This window comes from Abramis brama (genome assembly GCF_963993115.1).
Source record: "Abramis brama genome assembly, chromosome: 20".
Taxonomy (NCBI): Eukaryota; Metazoa; Chordata; class Actinopteri; order Cypriniformes; family Leuciscidae; genus Abramis; species Abramis brama.
In genome coordinates, this window is record NC_139982.1 from 2,874,491 (window position 1) to 2,902,234 (window position 27,744).

Sequence of the window (27,744 nt, forward strand, 5' to 3'; positions counted from 1 at the left end):
TACCATATTTCACTACTGTATTATGACACACAGCTATAATAAATACTGTACTTACATTTAAATGACTGCATGTAAAATGACATGTAAAATGACAGATAGTTGCTTTTCTAGGACTATTAGGCCATATTAGGTGGCACGTACCTAACACTAAGTGCAATTATTAGATTTATTGTTGTTTTATTGACATCTTTCCTGAAGTCATTTAAATATTGAAAATATGCACAATATTTATGATGCAAGTATAACAGTAACACTCCAACAGTGAAGTGCACTTAAACAATAGATAGAACTCAGTGTCTAACACTGCATACACACACTATTAAATAACTGTATTCAATTCTGTAAAAATAGGGGAAAAAACTCTGCATTCTGTGGCCTACTGGTTAGGACTTCGGGCTTGTAACCGAAGGGTGGGCGGGGGAAGTGGTAGAGCACTGCTCTCCCACATCCACGGCTGAAGTGGTCTATCTAAAAAGATAAACTGAAAATGTGTTGTTTGTTTGTGAAAATGTTACCTTTTTAAATTTCAAAATATATTTCAAATGAAACAATTTGCAAAAGTTAAAACATATATGAACATATATGTAAACATATATGAAAATTTACATATATTTAACCAAAATATATTTATTGGGCCAATTTCAAATATTTGCATATATTCCACAAATATATTTTGAAAATATATTTTTTCATCTGACAAGCTAAAAGAAGTGCAAGTACAATTGCAACTGCCAGAGCACAAACTAATCCAAGCAGTAGAGACTCGGTGGAGTTCAGTGTTCTACATGCTGGAGAGACTGTCAAAGCAAAGACAAGTGGTTATAGCAGCACTTTGTCTTCTGGGAAAAACACCTTGTGCTTGAATGATGAAGAATAGTCCCATCTTAGCCAAGCCACTGAAGCTCTCAGGCCCTTTGAGGAGGCCACTAAGGATGTTTCAGCAGAGCAGTATGTAACCATTTCAGAAGTCATACATCTGGTCTCGCTTCTCCAAAATGCAACCATATCTGCTGGGCAGAATGGTAATACTCTAGCTTTACAGCTTGCAACACAATGCAAACGACGCTTTGAAAACATTGAGCACAACTATACTCTTGCAGCCAACACCTTTTTGAATATTAGGTTCAAAAACATTCAATTTTGTGAGACTGGAAATGTGCAAACCATCAAATCGCGGCTCATCGGTGAGATGCAAGCTCTGGGCAGACGGGCTACGAGCAGTGAACCCTCAGTATCAAGCACCTCTACAGGAACAGCCTTGACAGTGTCACAAGAGTCTTCTGCTGCAGACACTGAAGGGATGCTGACTGTTCAACATCCAAGGGAGGATTATGGCAGGAGTTTGACACTCGTATATTGGCTTTTCAGGGGAATCGCACGGCAAATACAGATGCGCATTCAGATGCGCAGATATATGGAAGAAAAGGTGATCCCAAGAAGTGAGGACCCTTTGCTATGGTGGAAAAAATATGAAGGCACATTTCCGCTGCTCAGAAACCTCGCAAAAAAAATCCTTGAAAAAAACTTGGAATTGTCACAACCTCTGTTCCAGCAGAGAGGCTGTTTTCTAAGGCAGGAGAGACAATTAGTCAGAGGCGAAATTGGACTAAACCCAAAAATGTTAACATGTTGCTTTTCCTTAACACCAATCTGAAGCTTAAAGATTAGAAATACTGTATCAGCAATTAAAAATAAAAAGACATTGAAATTTAAATGTCTATCTGAATATTTCTAAATAGGAAAAATATGTATGAAGTTGAAAATGAATGCAAATATGCATAATTTATGTTGTTAGTATTTTATTTTATAATGTATATTTAATTTAATCAATATTATTTTGTAAAAAAAAAAAAAAAAAAAAACGTATTTTAAACATGTTTATTTATTTGTTGTAAAATTTGCTTTTGTAATAAATTTATTAATGGCCAGTATGTGTCATGTGGATGTAATTTGCATGTATATGCATATGTTGCATGTATGTGTATTTATCAAATTTTGATAATCAAATTTTGAGCGTGAGCTCATCCCGTGCGCTCACAACAGAAGACAAACACGCGGAGCATGGATGTCTGAATCCTGACACAGAAACCAAACCAAACTAGACCGATGTGCCGGGATCCAAACACGCCCCACACATGCAACAAGGCACGTAGACAAGTGAGTGCACGTCTCGAGCGCTCGTAAGACGAGACAAAACCCGTGTCAGAGCTCTGTCACAAAATCAGGAATTTAACTAGACAGGAGTGACAGAACCCTGACAATATAACTATATAAAACCATAACTATAACAAAAGCAGTGTCGGGAGTGTGTGCATCTTTCCATCAAGTAAATTTCTCCCGTGTCAGCCCAAGGATTGGTACGTGATGTCACCGTCCGGAGCAGAAAGTGGCGGTAATGCAACAAAAAGCTGCTTGTAGTGCCCTATGAAATCAGTTTTATTTTTCCCCACTTTCCAAATTCATTATTATTTTATTTTTTTTCGTTTTGATTTTTATGTATTCTGTTTTTTTCCGTTTACATTTTTTTGGACTCCCATTTTAATGGTTCAATGAAATGTAAATGTTAGTATTAAAGCATGTCTAATTACAGTTGTTTTTTTTTTCAATTGCTTACACACAAAATCCTTACTTGTCACCCAATTTCTGAAACCTGACACACACCAAAATCTGGGTACACTAATTCTCAGCCTTCGACTTCGAAGTTTTCAATTCTGAAATAAACACATAAAACACTTTTTGCAAACCACAACACACAATTCTCTATGTAACACAAAAAACTAACAGGAAATATCTTGATTTCCTTTTTTCAAACACAACCTATCAAAATGCCACAGTAATTCATCAGTGTCTCACACACACTCCTCACACACACTCCTCACATGTGCAAACACTCATTGCTTTACTGAACACCAAACAATCATGGCTTTAGAATAGGCCTATAAACAGGCCAAAGGTCAAGTTATAGGTTTTTTGGACTGGGTAATACCGTATTCACAACCACAAATGCTTACATTAAAAAAAAAATAGTTTGGTTTCAATCTTGCTTTCGTGTTTACCGTGAATTTTTCAACATCTCTCTGCCAATTATTTTTAATCTTGTACAGAAATGTACATAGGAGCGCATGAAAGAAGAGCTTTAGGTTTTGAATAACTGTGTGTATGATGTATCCAAAAATATAATATTATGGCAAAGGTGTTTGCAACGTGAGACAGATGTTTGCTTTTGTGATATTCTGAATGCAGTGCTTCATTTTGCAAGAGATGTGAGGCGTTTTGCATTTTGTGTGTGCCATTCTTGGATTTGTGTTAAGTTTTGAAAAAAAGAGGCAAAGTTTTGAAAATGTGTGGAAGCATTTGAAAAAAACTTTAATTGAAATCATGAAACTTATACAATTTAACAGTAACTTAAAATTAAAAAAAATTAAATAAATTACATGTTTAGGGTACTATGAAATAGTGCTAAAAATATATTATTATTTTTATTTTTTTTACCAAATTGTCTTTTTTTTCTTCTCTTGATTCCATTTTAATGGTTTAATTAAATTTTAATAACCAATGATTTAAAGTATTGTTGTAATGATTTAAGTGTAACCCTGTTTAAATGTATTCATTAATATAAGATATACAAGTTTGAATAAATAATTTCATAGTTTAATAAATTTAATTTAAGGTTAAAAAGTTAAGATTCATTGACCAGCAATGAAGTTATGACTTTTCTCAATGAGAGAAATGCATATTGGGTAATGTTCATGTTTTACTGAATAAAGCATTTAAAATGTTAAATATTTCTTGTGTAATAATATGTGAAAATGCTTCAAAAATGCCTGTAAGAATAGGAAGAAAGAGTTACACAAATGTTTTGTGAATTTATTTTATTTCTGAAAGTTTTGTGAATGAACCAATCACATTTGAGTTCAAAGGACAAGGAAGTGAGCGGAGCGAGAGAAAATGTGAAGACAACGATTGAAACGAAAAAGTAGGGATATGGGGGTATTATTGTTGCAATTTTCCAAATAAATAGATTAATATTCACAAATAAATGTAAAGAGATTCACAAAAATGTATCCAATTCACAAATAAATAGATTAAGATCCACAAATAAATGTAAAGAGTTTCACAAAAAATATAAAATACACAAATAAATAAAATGAGATTTGCAAATAAATAAAATATTTACAAATATTTTATTATTTTACAAACACAGCTCTGCCTGGCATTTATTTGTGAACCGCTTTCTGTGCATTTGTAAATCTCCTCACGCATTTGTGGATTTTGAAACACTTCTAGCGTCGACGTGCAGACAGATCCACAAATAAGTGGACTCCACCCACCGCCTACTCAAGCCAATCAGATTACGGCCACATCGAGCTGGCCAATCGTAGCACGTTCTCGCTTCAACCAATCACGTTTGGCTTTACACTCGGGGCGGCAAATGATTCTTGCATCCTCCTTGAAAGGAGCAGTAGTAGCGCTGAACTGTTTGTGTGGTAAAAACACTCTGTTTTCAAAAGATTTTCTTTATATTTCCATCAGGATACATTAAGGGAATTATGATCATCAGAGATCCCGAACATCATGAGACTGTTCATGATGTTCGGGATCTCTGATGATCATAATTCCCTTAAACATCATGAACAGTCTCTACACCGGCAAGTGGCGCGACACAGCGCGTCAAAAGCAAATAGGCACTATCTATTCACTGCTGCCGTAGCAGTTTCAAATAATGTAAAACTAGCATGTTTGAAACGTTAACACATGTTCCCTATGTGACGTCTGCTTAGCTGCAGACATCTGCATAATCGTACTCTTAACGGCTCTGATCGTAGCCTACTTTGACTAGTGCTGGTTACTTGAAAAATCATATTTCGTGATAGTGTCCTGGACGCGGGGCATTCATTGATAGTAAACGGATGCCCGCATTTCTTCTAGATAGATAACGTTAGAAGATAGATTAGATTAGAAGATAAATTCTTCTAGACAGATAGCCTCGCACGGGGTAGACACGATGCAAGAAATTACAGGACATACGATTTTGCCTTTTAAAGCACAATCGCAGTGACAAATAGCAATAGGACATAAATAAATGTCATGTAGAATACCAAATATAAGCCCAAATGACCACCCCAATATGGAACGGTACGAGCCTCAGCATCAGCGTGTGCTGCAAATAAAAATATTGCAATGCAAATTAAAAACTCGTGTAGCTATTTATGGGTTGAACCCAGTTATTCATTAGTCAGCTATGATGCTTTTCTGTTCTATCTTGAATAACGTGACGCGTCCATAATGCGCTGTTCCCGAGATGTAAAGGGCTGTTTCTCTGGCTTTTTTCAAGGCTCATAAAAATTGTGTCTTGGCTTGACAAGCAGTCTAATGGTGTAATTCTAACAAAATCCAAATTTTAAACATATTTTATGGGCCTTTACGCGTACACTTCCTATTTGAAATGCAGATGAATGATGAATGAGCACAGAGCAAGATCGCCCAGTGTAAAGCCAAACGTGATTGGTTGAAGCGAGAACGTGCTACGATTGGCCAGCTCGATGTGGCCGTTATCTGATTGGCTTGAGTAGGCGGTGGGTGGAGTCCACTTATTTGTGGATCTGTCTGCACGTCAACGCTAGAAGTGTTTCAAAATCCACAAATGCGTGAGGAGATTCACAAATGCACAGGAACCGATTCACAAATGTGTGCAGCGATTTACAAATGCACAGAAAGCGGTTCACAAATAAATGCCAGGCAGAGCTGTGTTTGTAAAATAATAAAACATTTGTAAATATTTTATTTATTTGCAAATCTCATTTTATTTATTTGTGTATTTTATATTTTTTTGCGAAACTCTTTACATTTATTTGTGGATCTTAATCTATTTATTTGTGAATTGGATACATTTTTGTGAATCTCTTTACATTTATTTGTGAATATTAATCTATTTATTTGGAATATTGCAACAATAATACCCCCATATAGGGAGGGAGAGCGACGAACGAGTAAGAGGGGAAAAGAGTGTTGTCTACTGAAAGAGAACACTGTTAATGTTAATGTAATGCACCAGTTACGGAATGATAGTTCTGTCTGTTTGAGTGGACTACTCAGCACAAGAAGACTATATGCGAAAGGCAAAAGCAAAATTCTTCATGGATATTATCACTGATGCCAAAGGAAATGGGAAAAAGATCTGGCAAAATCTCAACAAATTACTTGGTAGACAAAAAAAAAAAAAAAGAATCAATTGAAGACTTTGAACTCAAAATTAACAACACTGTAGTAAAAAACCCAAATTCTCTATCAAATGAATTTAACCAATACTTTTCTAAATCTGTTAGATAACTGAACTGTTTGAGCCACCTGAGAAAATAACTAGACCCATTGATCCTTCCAAGCCTGTGTTCAATTTGTGTGAAATAACAGAGCTGGAGGTAGACAACATCATTGGATAACTTAAGAGTTCCAAAGCAAAGGATGCTTATGGGCTAGATTCATATTCTCTAAAATTATGTAAAGACTCCTTAATTGCTCCAATAATATATATGATCAATTTATCATTCAAGCAGAGAATTGTTCCATCCTTCTGGAAAATGGCCTTAGTCACCCCAATCTTTAAATCTGGTGATAAATTAAATGTAGCCAACTACCGACCAATCAGTATCCTTCCAGTGGTCTCCAAGGTCGCTGAGAGGTGGGTTACTAAAATTATAAATGAACATCTAAATAAAGGCCACTCTCCCTTGCATCCGATGCAATTTGGGTTTCGTACCAATCACTCGACTGAATTTGCCAACAGTTTGTTTGTAGAAAAAGTAAAAAAGTAAATTGGACAATAATGCTTGTGTCGGTGCTGTGTTTTTAGATCTAAATGAAGCATTTGACACTGTTAATCATGACATTTTATTATCTAAACTGGCTTATTTTAACTTCTCTTCAAATGCCATCCAATGGATTAAATCTTACTTGGACTCAAGAAAACAGTGTGTGAATATTAACAGTGTCAAATCGTCTTTCCTAGATGTTCCCGTTGGTGTGCCTCAAGGGCCAATACTTGGTCCCTTATTATTTACTTTATAGTCAAGTCAAGTCAAGTCATCTTCATTTATATAGCGCTTTTAACAATGTAGATTGTCTCAAAGCAGCTTTATAGAGAGAAACGTATAATTTAAGGTAACAGAGATTGTTTTGGCTTTATAGCGGTTCGTTAATAAAGTTATTTTCCAGCTAAAGTTAATTTTGATTGATTCGCTGCCGTCGCAACAATCATTTGTTATTAAATTAGGGGCCGCTAAGACGACACCATTCTCTCTACACAGACTTTAAACGCGAACCTGTGAGAAACGCTGATGGCGTTCACATGCGCATTAAGAATTGGTTCTATAGTTATGTGCGTTAGAATATACGCAGGTTTGGAATTCCCTACAAACCAAGCCTAAACAAAGTACTGGTGTTTCCTTATAGTTTTGATTCAGAATTTTATTTTATTTTATTTGATCAATTCGGGGTAGATACGCAAATTGAGTTTTCCCGACGACGCTTTATCTGTATAGTGGTAGAGGGATCCTCCATAGGGAGAGACTAGTTGGCACTTCAGCACTGCGTTGTCATCGGGTCCAGGCGAAGGTCCTTCGTCAGATCTGGATACGGCCTGGATCCGGCAGGCTGCGGGAAAACCTCGGGATAAACACAGACACTAAAATTAGCGTAGATGCCATTCTTCTCATGATGTAATGAGTACATCAGGATTTATAGGAAGTGTTCCCGGTTCCAGCTGACCTAATCTATGCAGCCTAACATTGAATTATAGAAGTTTATAATGTATTATGTGAATGCTAGGTCAAAGAGATGTGTCTTTAATCTGGCTTTGAACTGACAGAGTGTGTCTGCTTCCCGGATAATGGTAGGAAGGCTGTTCCAGAGTTTTGGTGCTAAATAGGAAAAGGATCTACCACCAGCAGTCGATTTTGATATTCTAGGTATTATCAACTGGCCGGAATTTTGAGATCGCAATAGACGTGAAGGACTATAATGCGTTAAGAGCTCGCTCAAGTACTGCGGAGCTAAACCATTTAGTGCTTTGTAAGTAATCAGCAATATTTTAAAATTGATGCGATGTTTAATAGGGAGCCAGTGCAGTTTTGACAGAACTGGGCTAATATGGTCATACTTCCTGGTTCTGGTAAGAACTCGAGCTGCTGCGTTTTGAACCAGCTGTAGTTTGTTTATTAAGCGTGCAGGACAACCACCCAGTAGAGCATTACAATAATCTAGCCTTGAGGTCATGAACGCATGAACTAATTGTTCCGCATTTGTCAATGAGAGCATATGACTTAATTTAGATATATTTTTAAGATGGAAAAATACAGTTTTACAGATACTAGACACGTGACTTTCAAATGAAAGATTGGTATCAAAGAGCACACCCAGGTTCCTAACCGACGACGAAGACTTAACAGAGCAGCCATCAAGTGTTAGACAGTATTCTAGGTTATTACGTGAGGAAGCTTTTTGTCCAAGAATTAGAAACTCTGTTTTTTCAGAATTTAGAAGTAGGAAATTACGAGTCATCCAATTTATTTATTTTTTATATATAAATGACCTTCCAAACACTTGTGTTGATATTGAATTTCAGATGTATGCTGATGACGCAGTCATCTACACAAGTGCAAAAAGGTGTTTAAGAGGCTTCTGCCATCCTGACCTCTGCTCTGGTCCCTGTAAATAAATGGCTTTTTAAATCCTGTCTGCTACTCAACACTAAAAAAACAGTTTGTATGATGTTCACTAAACAGTCCCGCGACATAAAACAATCTGGTGTATTTTTAAGAGGAGAAGAATTAGAAATCGGAATTTAAGTACCTTGGTGTGACCCTTGATTCCACATTAAGTTTTAAAAAACATGTAAAAAGAATATCGAGTACAGTAAAATTTAATTTTGTCCTTCCATATTTGTAATATTTTACAAAAGCATAATCTATTAAGCCTAGAGAATTTTAAACATTTTAAATATGCCTGTTTTGTTTATAAAGTGTTAAATGGATTAGCCCCACCTCCCATGTCGGACTTCTTTAAACCAAAGACTTACAGTGGTGCCAGGACACGGGCCTCCGCTAGAGGTGACTGTGAGGTGCCTTTCAGAAGAACAGCCTTTGGACAAAATGCTCTGTCTGTGAAGGCCTGTAAGTTATGGAACAGTATTCCCATCACTGTCAGGGAATGTCCCACATTTCCTATATTAAAACCAAACTCAAAGTGTGGCTTAGAGCAAACCAGTCTTGTGACCATTAAGTGACTCTTCTTTTACTTGGCTTGTACTTATTCATTTTTGTTATTTTGTATGTTATAATCTTTGTATTTCTGTAATTTGTCTAGGGACTACAGATGTAAATGAGCCCTGTGGCTATAATCTGACATGTTTACGTCTGTTTTTGTTGTTTCAATGCAGATGTTCATTAATGTGCATTGTCCCTATCAAATAAATAAATAAATAAAATAGAAATAATTTTAAGTTAGCTGCTGACTTAGTGGCTAATGCTTTTGCATGGACTTTGCTAACAAGTTAGCGGCCAGCGACCTCGATTAGTTAAGCCTGTGTGGAACTGCGAGACCGACGATGAACAAAGACCCTGACGGAGCCGGATAGCGTTACCAAATCCTCCGGTAACAAATCCTGTTCAAATAGGCTATATGGGACATTCTACAGAATTGGTTCATAGTTAGAGTTGGAAACATCTTGGAAAAAAATGTTTATTTTTCCCAAAAAAATTATACACGCAAATTGTATAATATCCAAGGTAAACATTTCTAGTAATTGTGCAGTTAATTCTCATACTGTATTTTCAGAAAGTTTTGGAATATATCATCTCCCCAAATGTGTCACTAATAAAAAAAACAATAATAAATAATTTAATGAGAAGGCTTATATTGACCTATTAAGATTTCTTTACATCTACCTTGTAAATATATGTTTTGCTATTTTATTCAAAAGTGTTCACATGTAAATCAACAACACAGCAAAAACTCCAGTGTTAAATTAACTCTCCTGGGAGTTTATTTGTCTCCACAATCAAGAGTGTTAAAGTGTTAAAATATGAGTGTTAAATTAACACTCAAGAGTGTTAAAGTTAATGAGCTAATTAAGTGATTCAGTGAGTGATGATTGATCAGTACTGTAGCGAAGTCCCACGACAATCAAAAGTTCAGCTGGTTGAGGCGGCCAAATATGGATCAGATTCCGGTTAGAGAATCAGGAGTGGAGAAGAGATTCTTGATAATAAGGCGTTTATTTATCTTGTATATGCATCTGGGTTATGTATCTGTGCTTGTTATATGGTCTACAGAAAGAAATAAAGAAAAATAATTTACAATAATATTCATTGAATATACATATCTCATTGCATTAATTCCACTCAGAAAATAAGCAAACATAAAATATATTCCACTTAAATGTCAATATTAATCACAAAGAAGTAAACAAAAATACAGTAGTACAAAGCTGTTAACAAACACTCGCGCTGTGTCGGAGAAAAACACTAGTGTGTCTGGTGATGACTCATCAGATTAGTTCGGCAGATTACGGCCGAAATAAACGGTCAAATCCAAGCAATATAAACATAAGAAATTACCAATCACATGCACGTCACATAGTAATAATGTATAGATATATATATATATGCACTTACATGCATTGCATGAACGCATTTACACAGAACAAAACCACCAGCATAAACAATGATTCACCGTCATCTTCTACCGGTGTGCGTCGCTAATAATGGAACGTGCAGGAAACAATAAACAAACATAGTTCCTAGGACAGGCTTTCTTACAAGTACTGAAGACACCTGATGTTAACAAGCAGAATCACCAAAGGAGAAAATCTTTTTTTTAAGCCACCATTATGGTGATCAGTGTTTGCTTTAGTTGGGCTCTTGACCCTTAAAGTTTTAACTTTAGATTTTGTTTGGCTGCTGTAACTGTGTTATAACTGCCAGATTAACAAAGAGAAAAAGTGATGAAAGACCTGCTGATGTGATTTTTCATCCCATGGTTGTGCCCAGCAGGGCATTGGATGGCAACAGCTTGAGAATACTATTCAAGAATGAATCTTCAAGAGAAACTTCCATACCCGTGGAAACAGTGATTGGATGTGTGTACCACATTGATTCAGTTGTGATGATTCCCCCTAAGGAGACTGCTTCCTCTGACTTTGATGAGAGCATGATCAACTTTGGAGACTCTCCTAACTCAGAACAATGGAAGAACAGATTATGTAAGAAACTGGCTCAAAAGTCTCATGTCTTCTCAATGCATAAGTCGGACGCGGGATTAGCAAGAGGAGTAGAGCACAGAGTCCGACTTTCTGATTCCCAGCCTTTCCGTCAACGATCACGCCAGCTGGCCCCTGCAGATATCGAAGACGTGAGAAAGCACTTACAAGAACTGCTGCAGGCAGGGATCATAACAGAGACACGAAGCCCCTCTGCATCCCCAATAGTTGTAGTCGGAAAGAAGACTGGGGCTATTAGGATGTGCATAGATTACAGACTGTTGAATAGCCGAACCATACCTGACCAGTATACAACACCATGCATTGAAGATGCACTGAATGCCTTAACAGGGAGTCAGGGGTTCCCTGTACTGGATTTGTGTTCAGGCTACTACCAGATAGCTATGTCCGAAGAGGACAAAGAGAAAACGGCATTCATTTGACCGTTAGGATTTTTCCAGTTCGAATGAATGCCTCAAGGCATTACCAGGGCTCCAGCAACCTTTCAAAAGTTAATGGAAAAGGCTGTTGGTGACAAGAACTTCTTAAAAGTGCTAGCGTACCTTGGTGACGTGATAGTGTTTGGGAAAACTCTCGAGGAACACGAAGAGAGACTGCTCAAGGTCCTAGATCGTCTGGGTGAAGTTGGGCTGAAACTCTCAGTTGACAAGTGCCAGGTCTGTCTGCCAAGGGCCCAGTACCTGGGGCACATCGTGTCTGCAGATGGCGTCGCCCCAGATCCAAACAAGATTGAGGCCGTCACTACATGGCCAGTGCCAACAAACCTGAAGACGTTACAATCTTTCCTAGGATTTTGTGGTTATTACCGCCAATTCATTCAGAACTATTCTGCAATCGTTGTCCAGGTTTGAGTAATGATTTATGTTTGTATTTTCCACCATCAGTGGAGTCCAGACTGAAGATACAGGAGATTATTACTGTCAGAATTTACACTACATCAACAGTAAATATGTGTTCACACAGTGTTAAAGAGTCATACAAAAATCTGTTTATGAAGAGAATGAGTCAGTGTTTCAATATGATCATCATGTTTTAGGTGTAATATATGATCCTGTCAATCAAACTGAACAGACTGCATTCAGTCACTTCTGCTGTCTGGACGTGATGCTTTCCATTTGAGACACACAAACTTTTACATTCTTACACAATTACTGTCACAACGGCTGATTCTTGAGTTGTGATCATGGATTATATTTTTAAGAACATTTTCATATACAGTATATTTACACCATCGCCTATAAATGTAATGATTATGTAACAATTAGTGTCAGAACGGCTGATTCTTGATCTTGATCTTTTTATGATATTTTTATATAATAAAGTTTTTAATCTCCTATAAATGAAATGATCAGTTTGTCTGCGCTGCTTCACTAAAGCAGAAGTGAAAGTGTTCCAGTCCAGATCATGTAACCAATCAGAGAGTGAGACTGAAAAGCCCATTTGCATTGTCAGGGTGGAGTGATTGTGATCCTCTCAGAATAGAGCAGCTCTGTCTCCAGAGACCATGTTCAAACCCCAAGAGCTTTATTTGACATTTACTGCTACATCAACCTTCTGAAAAGCACCTGCATCTTCATCTGTTAGTTGAATGATGTTGTCAGACACAAAGTGAACTTGTTGAGAAGCTTTATTGAATGTTGCAGCAAACACAGCAGATTGAAAGATCACACACACACACACTCAGTTTCAGTATTGAGTTGTAAATCACTACAGCTGCAGCACTAGACTCATGTGAATCCTGCCTGACACAGGACACTCAGATACGGCTCATCTTCAGGAGAGAAACATCAGCACTCAGAGCTCTTGTGGAACGAGACCTCATGAGGAGCTCCATCATGTGTTACTCTGCAGACGTACAGCTCTCCCTCTTCCCAGCGTGCTTTGCTGAGGGTCAGGACGCTACTGCGGCTGTAGCGGCCGTCCTGCTGGCTCTCTGCGCTGGTCAGAACCCCCTCGGTGACCTCTGACCCGTCCAGTGTCCAGCTCACCAGCGCCCCCTGTGGAGAGTAAGAGCTGAGCAGGCAGAGCAGTGCGGCTGAGTCTCCAGAGATCTGCAGAGAAGAGGGCGGCAGCAGAGACACTGAGGGCTTCACTGTGGGACCAGCTGCAGGAGACAAACACAACACATTCACACACACACACACACAACACACTGCACTGCACATTCACAGCAGAGGAGTAATGCTGCTCTAGTTTTAGATTAAATCATTATAAAACAATATCAATAACACTTTATTTAAAGCTTTCATACATATTGCATTATAAAAGTATTTTTAATGCATTAATTATGCACTGCTATATACATTAAAATGCATGTATGATCTAATCAATAATTGTAACAGCAGTTATAACGAATATTATCTATTATCAGGCCGATCTGACTGCTTTAATTCCAGCAATTATTCACTCTGAACATTAATATCTTACATTTTGAGATATTCACCTGAACTGAAAATGTAACTCAATTTCAAACAGAGTTAAAACACAATTGAATCACACAGAATGAACAAAACACTGAATTATAAGCACAACATGAGCAAAAGAGATTCAGTATCATTGACTGAACTACAGAAAGTAGCAACATTTACATTCTGATGTCAAATCTCTTTTTTCCATGTATGATTTCTACAATAAAAGATGAACTAAATATGAACTCAGTGTAGAAATAAATTAAGGAAAACAAACCAGTAATAAACTGAATAAACTCATAGTGAGAAACAGTATAGAAATGTGTTTAGATTGTTTTTTTGCCGTTCTTTTGAATGAATAACTTAATCACTTTTAATTTATTAATTATTTATTTAATTTTAAATTTTTTACTTAATCACAATTACTTAAAGCCTTTATATATATATATTGCAATATAAAAAAGTATTTTGAATATTGTTATACACATTATAAAACATGTATGATCAGATGAATAACACATTATAATATTATCTATTCATTGTTACACATTCCAAACATTATAATACACTAAAACACATTACAAAAAAACTTTTATTTTAATGCATTTTAACTTTGGTTACAATAATTTATGAAACAAATATATAAATTGTTATTATCTACATTATTGAAACCTTTATAAAGCATTATACATAAAGGCTTCAAGTAAAGTTTCGCCACAATATCTAATAATCATTATTATTATTAATAAATGTTCATCTTGTTTCCACTGTAAAACACTTTCTAAAATCTAAATTGTATTTTTTTAAATATGTAATTAAATAGACTTACATTTGATCACCAGTTTAGTTCCTCCACCGAATGTGTACCACAGTGATACAATCTAATGAAACGCTCGTACAAAAACCTCTATTCCACTCGAGTGAACACACACTCCAGCAGAGAGAGAGAAACAACACTTCAACACACTGATATTAGAAGATCCTCAGCTCTTCTCAACACTCACTCATTCAGATTTGACTAAATGCTTTCTGATATAACACTGTTTAAAGAAATATATTTGATGAGCTGTGACCTCTGAGGTGACCTTTGACCTCTTTGATCATGGATGATGTTGTGGAGTTTCTCATAATGATGCTTCTGTTCTTCATCTGCAGATCAATCATCATGATTCACAGAAAAACCTGCAGCTTCAGACTTCAATCTTCAGTGAAAATCTCTTCAAATAATGAGTTTATTGAATATTAGAGCCAAAGTCAATAGAAAGTGTCAACAATGAAAATATAAAAGGTATTTTGCATGTTCTACACAGTCAAGCATGTTTTCATATTCAAGGTCTGTTCTAAAAGTATCTGGACTGGTTATGAATCTCCACACAAGATCATGAAACGTGAACAAGCTCTAATATGTCTCCATCTTTAACAGCCTGTTTCTTCTCCATTTGATGATTTCAGACACACATGAGGCTTCATGATAGATGGAGTGACACCATGAACTCTGATTAGAGATTCACAATCAGTCCTGATACTTTCTGAACAGACTCATGATTCATGATCTTACTTTAGTGATGGCGGTTCATCTAGTGGAAGTGTAGCAGTGATGATGGTCACATGACTGAATATGGACACAGAGATGGACGTTCATCTGCACATCCTCAGTGTCTCAGGAGTCACAATAAAAATACAAAATAAAGTCATGATTCTGGAACTCTAGTGTATATTAGTTTGTTATCAGCACAAGCTGTTGTAAATCCTGCCCACTTCTTTGCATTGTCAGCACATGCTTCAGTGCTCTGAGAGTGTTTATAGTGCTGTGAGTTTAACACTTCATGACTGAGAGCAGAACAGAACACAATCTTCATCATCACACAAGACTAAACTACAGCAATGAACACAATCAACATCTTCATCTGGACCATTGCACTGTTTATTCAAGGTTTGTGTAATACAGTTTTTATAATGATTATTAATTATCTTAAAATGTGAAATTTATATGTTTATCATATACTGTTTATCATCATATATATCATTTTAATTTGTGTTTGTGTTTTCTTTCAGAGTGTAGAGGACAGATCACTGTAACTCAGAGTCCATCAATACCAGCAGTTCAACCAGGAGAAGAAGTCAGAATAAACTGTAAAACCAGCAGTGATGTGGAGTATGGTTATCGGTTAGCCTGGTACTCACAGAAACCTGGAGAAGCTCCTAAACTCCTCATATATTATGCAACAACCCGTAATACTGGAACTCCATCTAGATTCAGTGGCAGTGGATCTGGCAGTGATTTTACTCTGACCATCAGTGGAGTCCAGACTGAAGATACAGGAGATTATTACTGTCAGAGTGTACACTGGATCAACAGTCAGTATGTGTTCACACAGTGATAAAGAGTCGTACAAAAACCTCTGTCAGTCAGACGTCACAGTGACTGCACTGATACAGCTGAGAGAAACTGCAGCTGCTGATGGAGGATCACAAACTACACAATATCAATGTTTAGTTCAAAGTTTCTAAAGACTGTAAAAATATACATTTATCAATAGTAATTTATTTGATATGAAATAAGAGTTAGTGCTGATATTCAACCCATTCTCACTCCCAAGGCGTCAAAAACTGAAGCATGGTCAAGCGCCCCGGCGTCACTCTATGGACGAATTTGTAATCGTATGGTAAATTAACTTAATTATAACCGTCTTAATTGATATGTTTCAAGAACAATAGTAATTGCACATAGAGTAAGTCGAGACTTTCTTGTTTTACAGCAGAGAAGGAAGACCAGTCCTTATAACAACACAAGCTAATCTAATAAGTCCTTTGTTTCAGGTGAGGAAGGAACATCTGGTGCCCAAAGACAGAAAGGTGCGAGAGTCCATTGGTATGTCTTGTATTGAAACAATGCTGTAATATGTAGTACATAATTTGATGTTGACATTTTTACATTGTACAGGTTATCACTTGGTTTTGATCATGTGAAGCTCTGACAGAAGAGTATGTTGTCTGGAAAGAAATCAAGCATCACTAGCAAAGGCTCAAAAGAGACCATGCCTTTCTTAAAGATCTTTTAAAATAGGTTGCTGTTGATATGGGTAAACAGTTTTTGTTCAGTACTTAGCTTATATTATGCATTATCATATAGATAATACTTCAATGTGTATATTATATAATGTACTGACTGCTGCTTTGTAAATTTAAATCAGGAACGGGCAACTCTGGCCCTTTGCATTCTCCTTTTTAAAGCGGAGAGTTAACCTCCAACCCTAATCGAGCACATCTGGAAATTTAACTAGTCTTCAGGTTTACTTCTAGACAATAGGCAGGAGGGTTTGAGGTCGGAGCTAAATCTGCAGGACAGTGGACGCTGAGGGCCAGAGTAAACCATCACTGCTTTAAATAACGCAGAACATAAGCTGACCTGACTGTCCATTAAACAACTTCATTTGAATGGTTTGTGTTTTCTGTTTTACTTTCAGACCAGGACTGGAGAACGCCTGATGATGGGATGTTGAGACTTCTTCCTCTGGTTGAGGAAAAGCTACACCACATCAGTGATCACATCTTCTGTTCTTCAACTGAACAAACTGTTTAGACGAGGAAGAAGAACATGAGCACGATAGAGACATGTACAGGGAAGAGCAATAAACCAGTTTAGCTGTGATAATGAATCATTATTTTCCAACACAATATCAAATCTGTGTTCTGTATCATAGGTGACTGAATATGATTCTCTGGCACTCGTTTTGTGGCTTCAGCAGCTGTGAATGGATTCATATGATGTTAATGTATTTTTGAAGACACATTTCTCAGTTCTCGCACATGCGTCTTGGCGCTCTCGTGAACTCACTCAGAGACCCACACAGAAGAAAATGAATAGTTGAAAAAAGTCGTTTCACAAAAAAAAGTATTTTCGTCGCTTGATAAACATAAGGTTGAGCCACTGTAGTCACTTGGACTATTGTAATGATGTTTTTACTAACTTTTCTGGGCTGGCAGATGTCGATTACCCAGCAGTCTATGAAGGAGTGAGCCAGCTCTCAGATTTCATCAAAAATATCTTAATTTGTGTTCCGAAGATGAACGAAAGTCTTACGGGGTTGGAACAACACCTTTAATGCTTTTCAGAGTTTCTTTTTGAAAGGAATGTTGTGAACAGGATGTTTCATTTGTTGGTATGTTGTAGGAGTGGCATTTTAGAGTGTTTAGTTTAATTGATGAATTTGTTGAAGCTTGAGAGCATAAATAATTGGTAACTTAGTTGATATTAAAATGGAATTTAAGCCAATTCATATGTCTTTAATGTGTTTAACAATGTTTTAACGGTTTCTTTTTGAACAAAGGATGTTTCTATATTGAATGATGTGGGTTGATCTTGTTTAATGTTATGTAACAAATTAATCCACAACACATGCATTGAGACAGGTGTAAAACACCTTTCCATGAGGTTGTTTTCTGCAATTTCATTGCAGTTCACTTCATTGCAAAAAATAAAAGTGTATTGTACAGTGGGTACAATGGAGGAGAACTGGCCCCCGACTGAGCCTGGGTTCTCCCAAGGTTTTTTTTTTCTCCATTAGGTCACCTGATGGAGTTTTAGGACACCATTAGGTCACTTGATGGAGTTTTTTCGGTTCCTTGCCACTGTTGCCTTTGGCTTGCTCAGTTGGGGATATTTTGGGGATATTTAATTTTATTCTATCAATCAATAAATTCCACTAGAAACAAACTTTGTTGTATTATTTTATTTTAATACTGTGAAGCTGCTTTGATACAATCTGTATTGTGAAAAGCGCTATACAAATATACTTGATTTGATTTGATTTGATTTGGGTACGGAAAGTATTCAGACCCCCTTACATTTTTCACTCTTTGTTATATTGCAGCCATTTGCTAAAATCATTTAAGTTCATTTCATCATTTCATTTAATCATCAGTTCACACATCACTGCTCTCCTGCTGGTTATACTACATAGTTTGATTTTAAAAAAAAGCATAATTTTATAATTATTTATTATGAAATAAAATCAATAACTTCACCCTTTTTAGAAAATATATTATAAATAACTTCACACTGTTATACAGTGATGACATCAAATTCAGTAAGCAAATATAATGCAAAATCTGCGTACAGTACCAATATAATTTGTGTACTTATTTTTTATGTGCAATTACTTCCCAAACTAAGTGTTGTAGGCCTATAACGCCTCGGTTACGACTGTAACCTCGGTTCCCTGAAGAGGGAACGAGCGTTGCGTCGAGAATGACGCTATGGGGAACGCTTTGCGTGATGACGTCTTGAAGCACATGTAAAATCAGTCCAATGGTGTGGCGGAACGTCAGAGGCGGGTGACGTCACGTACCAGGAAACTATAAAAGCCGGCCCGAAACAGAAAACGAAAGCTTCGTAAAAGTCTGAAGTCGAGCTGACAGGCATGAAGGAGATATGGCAAGGCGACGCAACGCTCGTTCCCTCTTCAGGGAACCGAGGTTACAGTCGTAACCGAGGCGTTCCCTTTCAAGGGAACTCCTGTTGCGTCGAGAATGACGCTATGGGGAACGTCTATACCAACGCCTCCATAGCTACGAATGTCTGTCCTGTGTGTAATCTGGAGAGCAGCACTAGGAAGACAAAACATGAGACCCTGGAGCAGAGTCTAAATCCAGAGAGTAAAACCTGACGAAAGTGTGCGGTGAGGACCAGCCTGCCGCATCACAGACGTCCTGTAAAGAAACTCCTGAAATAAGGGCCTTAGAGGCCGCCATACTCCTCGTCGAGTGCGACCGGATAGCCAAAGGAGAAGGCTGCCCAGCCGCCTCATAAGCAAGTGAGATAGCCTCGACCACCCACTTGCTCATCCTTTGCTTAGACACTGGACCTCCTTTGTTAGGGGACCCAAAGCACACAAATAATTGATCACTTTTACGCCACAGGGCAGCTCTGTGGACATACGCGTCTAACGCCCGCACAGGGCAAAGCAAATTATTAGCCTCCTGGTCAGCATTTTGAAAGGGAGGAGGACAGAAGGCCTGCAGGACAATAGGTCTGACCACATTAGTGGGGACCTTGGGGATATAACCCGGTCTCGGATGTAGAAAAGCTTTCACCATACCCGGAGCAAACTCTAAGCATGACGGAGCAACCGACAATGCTTGAAGATCCCCTATCCTCTTGAGAGAAGAAATAGCGAGAAGGAAAAGAGCTTTCAGAGTTAAAAACTTCTCAGGAACCTCCTCAATGGGCTCAAAGGGGGCCAGGGACAAGCCTTGTAATGCAATGGACAAGTCCCAAGGTGGCACCCTAGAGCGAACTGCAGGCCTCAGCCTCCAAGTGCCACGAAGGAAACGAGATACCAAGGGGTCTTTCCCCACAGACATTCCACCCAAAGGAATGTGGTAAGCACCTATGGCCGCCACATAAACCTTTAAGGTGGACGGGGTCAGACCTGCAGTGAACCGGTCCTGCAGGAACTCCAGAACTGTACCAATTGGGCAGTTGACTGGATCCAACCGACGGTCACTACACCAAGAAGTGAAGACTCTCCACTTCAGGGCATAAAGTTTCCTCGTGGAGGGAGCTCTGGACTGTAGAATGGTCTCCACAACCTCAGTTGAGAGACCTGACTCTATGAGCTGGGCCCCCTCAGAGGCCAAGCCCACAGGTTCCACAGTTCTGGGCGGGGGTGAAATATCGAGCCCTCCGCCTGGGACAGAAGGTCCCTCCTGACGGGTAGCTCCAGAGGAGGCCCGTCGAGGAGCGACACAAGATCGGGAAACCATACTCTGCCCGGCCAGCGCGGGGCTATAAGAAGCAGGCGAACCCGGTCCCTGCGAACTCTCTCCAGAACTCCCGGGAGCAGAGCAACTGGGGGAAAAGCGTACAGACGTAGCCTCGGCCACGTCTGCACCATAGCATCCAGTCCCAGAGGAGCTGGATGCGTGAGGGAGAACCAAAGTGGACAGTGAGACGTCTCTCGAGACGCAAACAGATCCACTTGAGCTTGGCCAAACTCCCTCCATATCAGCTCCACCACCTCGGGGTGGAGCCTCCATTCCCCGGGCCTCGGCCCCTGCCTCGACAGAGTGTCTGCTCCTATATTCTGGACCCCGGGGATGTAAGCTGCCCTGAGTGACAGTAACTTCCCCTGGGACCACAAGAGGATATGGCGTGCCAAGTTGGATAACGGGCGCGAGCGCAAACCCCCTTGGTGGTTGATATAGGCGACTACCGACGTGTTGTCCGTGTGTACTAACACATGGTGTCCCCTGAGATCTGTGATAAAGCTCCTCAGAGCCCGGAAGACAGCTAACATCTCTAGGCGATTGATATGCCAGGAACGATGATGGTCTTCCCACAGACCTTGAGATGAGCGACCCTCCAGGATTGCTCCCCAACCCGTGAGGGAAGCATCCGTCGTTAGCAGTTTGCGACGACAAGGAGCTCCCAACACTGGGCCCTGGGACAGGAACCAAGGTTTCTTCCACATAACCAGGGCACGTAAGCATCGCCGCGTGACCCTGATTGTGCGAAATGGGTTGCCCCTCGGGGAAAACCCCCTGGTCCTGAGCCACCACTGCAGGGGCCTCATGTGCAGCAGTCCAAAAGGTATCACGTTGGAAGCTGCTGCCATGAGACCCAACAGTCTCTGGAACTGTTTGACAGTGAGTAGCTGGCCTAGCTTTACACTTTTCACAGCTGCAAGGATGGACTCTATACGTGGCGGTGACAGGCGCGCCTGCATCGACACTGAGTCCCAAACCACGCCTAAAAAAGTGGTCCTCTGGAGAGGAGAAAGCACACTCTTCTTGGCGTTCAGCCGTAACCCCAGCTCTTTCATGTGGGCGAGAACAACATCTCGATGTTGAACCGCCAACTGATGCGACTGAGCTAAAATCAACCAATCGTCGATGTAGTTCATGATGCGAATACCCTGGAGGCGCAGCGGCGCCAGAGCTGCATCCATGCATTTGGTGAAAGTGCGGGGTGATAAAGCTAGGCCGAATGGAAGAACACGATATTGGTATGCTTTGCCCCCGAAAGCAAACCTCAGGAACTTCCAATGACACGGACGGATGGAAATATGGAAATATGCGTCCTTGAGGTCTATCGTGACAAACCAGTCCTCGGACCTGATCTGTGGCACGATCTGTCTCAATGTTAACATTTTGAACTTGAGCTGCATGACTGACTCGTTCAGAACTCGAAGATCTAAAATGGGACGCAATCCCCCGTCCTTCTTTGGAACTATGAAGTACCGGCTGTAAAACCCGGTTTCCCTGTCGGAGGGAGGTACATATTCTATGGCCCCTTTCTCTAACAGAGTGTTCACTTCCTGTTCCATGACCAGAACCTGCTCGGGGCCCACCACTGTGGGCAGGACCCCCATAAACCGAGGTGGGCGTCTTTTGAATTGTATCTGATACCCTTTTTCCACGGTCTGCAGGACCCAACGAGAAACATTTGACAGTAGCTTCCACGCTGTCAAAGATTCTACTAGAGGTACCAGCCTCTCGAGACTGGTTTCTGGATTTTGTTGTTGTTGAGCAGTCAATTCGTCGCCCTGTAACGGCGCACCGGCAGGGAACGATCGAACAGACTGCTCTAACACCCTCCTCGGAGGGGGCGGGCATCCCGAGGCCACTACGTTTCCGGGTGGTCCTTGAGATATGTGCTCGCCGGAGACCGCTGCGCCCTGTAACACCGGAGGCGGCAGGGTTGGCAGAACGGTCCCCTGAGGGTACCGAAGAGAGACGGGCACCGTAAAAAGAGGTGTTAACCGCTCTGCTTCGGGGGGGACTACCCTCATTTGTCCTGAGCCCTCGGACGTCAGGATTTCTTCCCAGCAGCCTTCTTGGCAGTAATAACGGTCCGCAGATCCGCTCTACCCCTCGAAGACTGCTGGGTTTGAGCGCGCCCTCCGTGTCCCCGAGATTTTTGTGGGGGAGCACGGGAGGACACACTCTGCTTTTGAGTGGCACGATGATCAGCGCTCTTTTTAGAGGAGTGAGGCTGCTCCCGCTCAGCAGCCTCAATGAAAGAGCGGCGGGGGAGAAGTTTCTGGAGTGCAGCAGCCTGTTTTGAAGCTTCTTGCGATTTAGCTACCGCACTGTTCACTGCATCTCCAAATAGCCCAACAGTAGAAACCGGAGCATCTAAAAGAACATGTTTTTCTCTATCTTTGATGTCACTCAGATTGAGCCACAGATGCCTCTCAGTGGCCACCAGGGCTGCCATAGACCGCCCGATTGATTTAGCGGTCTCCTTGGTGGCCCTGAGAGACAAATCTGTGGCTCTACGCAGTTCAGCTACTGTGTCAGGCCCAATACCCCCGCCCTCCTCTAAATCACCCAGTAATTCTGCCTGATATGCTTGCATAAGGGACATCGTATGCAGACACGCTGCAGCTTGACCAGCGGCTGCATACGATTTATGAATCAGGGAGGAAGTGAATTTAACTGGTTTGGTGGGAAGTGTAGGAGCCTTCAGGGAAGATGCCGTTGCTGGAGAGAGATAGCTCGCAAGCGTCTCTTCCACCTTCGGCATCTCCCCATAACCATACTCTTTATATTTGTAGATGGAAGAGTAATGTGATGTTTGAGGTGTATATACTCTGTATGACATAGGTTTTCCCCACGATCTCGACACCTCGGTGTGGAGATCGGGGAAAAACGGAAGACTCCTACGCTGAGGCTGTGTACGAGATGGCAGGAAGCGTTCGTCGAGCTTGCTTTTCGAACGAACGTCCTGCCTATCCTCTGGCCACTCAAGAGAAAGTCTGTCAACTGCTCTAGTAACTACATCGAGCAGTTCCTCAAATGCATGAGACTGAGGTGGCGAATCCTCAGACTCAGCTTCAATACTCACAACATCCAACTCCTCAGAGCTGGATAGTTGCAGTATTGGTGCCTCTATCGGGGGGGAAGAAACCGCAGCGCGTGCTTCCACACCCTGATGAGAGGCACTGGATCTGTCAGTAAGAGGCTGAGATAAGGCAGAGCCCGTCTCAACATCCACTGACAGATCCATTTGCGAACCCCAGGTCTGAGATCGCCGCCGAGCCTCAGCCGCGGCGGGACCCGAGCCCTGGGGAACGTGGTCGGGATTGAACCGAGCCAAACGGGATCGGAGCGTCCGCAATGGAAGCGCACAGCAATGCACACAGTCACCACCCTCGAGTGCTGACTGGGCATGCTCCTCTCCCAAACAAACAACACAAAGAGTGTGTGTGTCACCTCCCGTTAAATAACGCGGGCAGGGATGGACACACACTCGATACTGCTGCTTGCTCGCCATATCTGAATAAATATATATATATATAGACAGACAACACCAAATAACAAGGACAGATTTCAACACAGAGCGCGACTGAAGACTCAGAAAGCTTTCGTTTTCTGTTTCGGGCCGGCTTTTATAGTTTCCTGGTACGTGACGTCACCCGCCTCTGACGTTCCGCCACACCATTGGACTGATTTTACATGTGCTTCAAGACGTCATCACGCAAAGCGTTCCCCATAGCGTCATTCTCGACGCAACGGGAGTTCCCTTGAAAGGGAACCAACATTAGAGCGGTGATGTGTGAACCAAATTTGGTGTGTTACAGTGAAGTTATTGAATATTTTTCATAATATAAAATGTGCAAAAGAAGTGTAGTATGACCAGTGGGTCACCATTGATAGCCTATGTAAACTGAATTGGGTGGCACTACAGTTTGTAACATTGAAGTCAATGACTATTTTTGACTATGAGTTGATGCTGTAGTCGTTTTTGGGTTATATTGCACTTTGCAGACGGTCCCTTTGAACTTGTCTCAGCCGCCTGCTCATAGAGATCCATTTAGCCTATATTATAAAAGCTTGTTTTGATGATAATTGGGATGTAGCTCGTTAGGTTACTGTGATTGTAAATAGGTGTCGTTTGTGTTTTAACAACGTTTAGCTCAAGAATATTGATCCGGGAAGATCGAATAGCCTATGTGAATACTGCCAACTTCACTGAACTCCTTGAGTTAAGCACTGACCGCATCTTTATATTTGAGTCCAAGTTCAAACACTATGAAACGCTCCATTAACGTACGGAGCTCTGAAACACTGCCAGCGGGACATTAAACTGGAAGTGTCTGTCCGAGCTCAAAACAGGTTTTGCATGGGAACGCAAATATCTTTGCGAGGGAACGCAAAATATTTGAAAAAAAAAAAAAATAATAATTCAACTGTCCAGGATACATGTCAACACCTTTGGTTGCATCATTAAAAATAGCAATAATTTATATATAAGCTAATAGACCCGTAGACCTTCTATGAAACATTACTTACCTTGTCCCTTTTCATGTGGATGATGTCCTCTTCTGGAACATCTCGTGACCTTAGAAACTGCTGAAGATCGTCCTCCATCGCAGAGCTAACAGTTAATTGTTACAGCTTTGTGCTGTGTGATCATGGAAGTTTGGCTTATTCTTCTATAAAAGTATAATAACATCAGTAAAGTGCGCACATCCAGATCACCGTAGTGATGCTGTGAAGATACAAGTGCGAACCGCCGCGCAAGGCCGGTGACACACTGGATGCGTGGCGTGAGCGTCTCAGCTGCGTGGCGTGTCCGTTTTTATTTCGGCTCCCATGTTAACAGGTTAGAGCTTGCACACTAACGCGCGTCTCAGGAAAACGCGTGCATGCTAGAAATAGAACCGACGCCTATTTTCACGCGACACGCAAGCGTCTTGGAAGCGTTTCCAGGCAAAATTGAATAGGAAAAGATGTTTATATGACATTTTGACACGAATACATATTAATAAATGTCATTTTGATGTTTGAAAGTGTCTAGGGTTTGACATAAATGCAAATATAAATGCAATTTAAAAAAATATTATCGATTTTCAAATACTGCACCTGTCAATACAGAACGAAATATTCTGTAGTCTATATTGCCGTCAACACTGCCGACGTTGTCTTTGCTGCTATATATTTATGTTTAACATGAAGTATAGGCCTTCCACAACTCTCTCCCCATGTGTCAAATATATCACCAATATGTCACCTAGCAGCAGCAGCGCCGCGTCAGACACGCTTCTGGTGTGCAAAGACATAGAAAACGCGACGCAGCTGACACGCAGCTGACACGCAACAGAAACGCCACGCTCACGCCACGCATTCAGTGTGTCACCGGCCTAAGAAGTCTCTCGTGAGAACACACTCGTGAGAACAGGTATCTTTACAAGGGAACGCAAATATCTTTGCGAGGGAACGCAAAAGTTTTGCGTGGCAACGCAAAGTTTATCGAGGGAACGCAAAAGATTTTGAAAAAAAAAATTCTCCCATCCTAAAAAAATTTCCACCACCACGTCCCTTTAGGGGCTCCGTAAATATGAGACGTGCAATTTATGTGGGGGGAAAAAATCAGCACAGCGCAGAATAAACAATAGAAAGTGTAATGCAACCCTAAGTCCCCCATACGCCTCTGCAGTGAGCGGGCCCTTTATTCCTGGATCCTGGATCCCAGATTCAGGCTCTTCAGGGAGGACACTGCTTTCCCAGTCACTCAAGGGAATGTTGATGTCCTATAAGAATGAGACAAAAAAAAAAAAAAAATGGAATGATTGTCCCATCCGTCACGGAAAGTGTCCAGATGACTCTGAAGTCGTGGAACAAACACGTAGTGGCGACAGAAGAGATGCATACGGTTAGACATATCCAGCTGTCCTTCTTCCTCTAGTTGATGAAGCACATGTAGTAGATGTTTGTGGCTGTAACCCAGACATCTCTCCAAAGCCTCTCTATTCTGTTAATGTATTAATTCTATGTTACAATATTGACTATTTTGAATTAACATTTGAAATAGGTACAACAACAGGACCACCTTTGGTTGTGGACACTCTTCCCTGCAATGAAGCTTCTTCTTCCTGAACCTCGAACTGAAAACATCATACGGGCCACTTCTACATTTTCAACCCCTTGGTCTCCCCTGACCCTAAAACAAAATTTAGATAGCACATTTTAAAAATAAATATTTCACAAAACATTTTTTTTTACACTAGTACAAATACAACATTTTACTTTTGAGCTTATTGCCATTTTACTGTATTTATTACATTCTTTACAACCCATGTTGGCATAAACTCTCACACTGGGATGTCAAAGCCTGTTCCTGGACAACCACTGTTCTAGTGATGTGTCGTTCATTTTGAACGAATCTTTAATATGACTTGGGACTACCGAGTTGTCTCAGAGAGTGATTCGATAATTTTTTTGTTGACTGCGCATGCGCGCAACATCCCATAGGTTCTGTATATGAAACAGAAATGATTAGTTCGAGTCTTCGCGTTCAGCCAGGTCCGAGTCTTTCGTTCTTCCTCTCAGTCCCATAGAGACTATGCTGTCAGTACCGGAAAGACAAATGATTAGTTCATCTTTCGAGTCTTTTGGGTCTGAGTCCTTCGTTCTTTTGTCACGTGACCGCTGGTATCTCGCTACAAATACAACATTAGATTCGTATTATCGACTGTGTCTGAATGTATAATGTTTTATATAGACCTTATGCACCAGAGAAACAAGGGCGCCGCCATCTTTAGAATATTGTCTCTGAACTTCCGTTTTTTGCGGTCGCTCTGTATATTCCTATGGCATTGCTGTCCAGGAGTAATTAGCTTTTGAAGTGGATTTACTTAATATAAAGTTAACAACAGTTAACGAAAGTTATCATGAGGATTGTAATGTTTAAACCAGATGTCTTAACAAATGTCAGTAGACCGGTGCTGAAAAGGGGCGGGGCTACATAAAGTCTATATAGGAATTAACATAAAATTATGAAATTAGTCTCTATGGGACTGACAGGAAGAACGAAAGACTCGGATCTGGCCGAACCCGAAGACTGACTCGAGATGCGAGTGATGAACTAATAATTTCTCTTTCCGGACCGGTCCTGCAGTGCATTCAAATGCATAAATGGGGCTGTGTCACACTGCCCAGATCAGACACACTGACGAGTCGACTGAACTAACGTAACGTCTCAAAGTCCGAACCCGAAGACACGAGGTGGGAAACAGACATGATAAATTTGAAGTTGCAAAAGAAAGAATG

The 27,744-nt window shown here is 40.4% G+C and overlaps 1 gene segment (V, D, J or C); it reads left to right on the plus strand.

Moving 5' to 3' along the window:
• Positions 1 to 18,459, plus strand: part of LOC311071439 (immunoglobulin kappa variable 3-15-like) — a 258,761-nt gene extending 240,302 nt beyond the window's left edge. The window contains exons 3-4 of the V gene segment in view: positions 15,983 to 16,555; positions 17,151 to 18,459.
• The last annotated feature ends 9,285 nt before the right edge of the window (positions 18,460 to 27,744 follow it).